Source organism: Colobus angolensis, unplaced genomic scaffold, assembly GCF_000951035.1.
Source record: "Colobus angolensis palliatus isolate OR3802 unplaced genomic scaffold, Cang.pa_1.0 Scaffold5, whole genome shotgun sequence".
NCBI lineage: Eukaryota > Metazoa > Chordata > Mammalia > Primates > Cercopithecidae > Colobus > Colobus angolensis.
Window position 1 is genome coordinate 105,772 of NW_012118487.1, and position 1,595 is coordinate 107,366.

A 1,595-nucleotide genomic window follows, 5' to 3' on the forward strand; every position below is an offset into this window, starting at 1 on the left:
AGAGACGGGGTTTCACCGTGTTAGCCAGGAAGGTCTCGATCTCCTGACCTCGTGATCCGCCTGCCTCGGCCTCCCAAACTGCTGGGATTCACTACACTTTTCTAAGCCTTATGAACTGTGAGTCTAATCCACAATGAACAGTGCAGAAGAACCATGACTTATTACAGGAACCACCTCACCTCAATTAAAACAGCGTACCCACCCTGAGGCCCATACATTGAAGCAGAGTAAAAAATAGTGGCTTTCAAATTCTTCAGGCCAAAAGGAGACAAAAACAGCAGTAATAATTTAGGATGTGGTGCCTCCGACATTTATATTAGTGGAACAGGGATACAAAAATGAATAAAAATGTCTGTATACCTGTGATTTAAATCCATATTTATAACTTTTCCTTGAAGATTGTATGCTGTGTTTTTACTGTTCTCATCTTTCTGTCATTTCCTCTTGTTTTATGATTGTATTATTACATTATCCCTAGAAGTAATGTTAATACCTTACAAGCCATTTACTAGAGCCAATAAGCATCTGTTATTAGTCCATTATACAGCACCAATGAGGATTATGATCCTTGTCTAACGGCTGCATGCAGGAATTTTTTTAAAATTTCTTAGAAATATATAGAATGAAATGTCAAAAGCAAACCTATCAAGTTACCTAGTACTTTCCCAGAGCTGAATGTTTCTCCAAAGAGTTATCCCAGTGGCTTCTCATCAGCCCCGCTGGAAATGCCATGTGGAATGGCACACCAGCCTGCTCCCTGGGAAAGCTTCTGGAGCTAGAACTGAGGCTTGGCGTCCTCACAGATTCCCGTGACTGCAGAGCGAGGCTTTCCCACCATGAAAGATCGTACACTACCTAGAGCCCTAACACGCAAAAACGTTTCATTAAATATTCTACTAAATCTATATTGGCTTTTCATTCTGATCTTATGAACTTTTGTGATCCAGAGCATAAAGTATTCGAATGGGAAGTCATTTCGTCTTTTCTTCTTCCCAAAGGCACACTCACCAGAAAACACAGCCCACTTCAGTTGAACGTTGCTGTTTCGGTACGTGAGTATACTGACATATTTTTAAAAGTCAACAATATGACCCACAAGGCAAATCATACCAGTATTTGTTGAATACCTTCCAGCCTCCAGATCCATTCGCCTTCATAGCTAAGGATGCTCTTCGTCCAAGGAAAGCTTCCATCTGGTCTCCCTCTGTAAGTAGGCAAAATGTATTTTAGTTTCCATCACACGTTCTTTTCTGTACTGCTTGTATGTTGGATTTTTTAAATCCAATTATTCAATTAATGCTATACCAACAATCCGCCAATTCCAAGAACAGGCTGAGGCGGGCGGGAAAGAGGTTCCAGCGTGCTCTGGGAACAGAAAGCGCACCTGCCTGGAACGAAAAGGAGTGTGCTGAAATGGGACGCTAGCAAGGGAGGCAGAGGCTGGCAAAGGCGACGGAGGAGGGGCTCAAAGGAGCCAGCGGGGAAGGCCGCGGTGGAGCACGGAGGAGGAAGCGCTTCTGAGCGGGGAAGGCCGCCGCGGAGCCCGGAGCAAGCGCTTCTGGGCGGGGAAAGGCCGCCGCGGAGGAGGAAGCGCT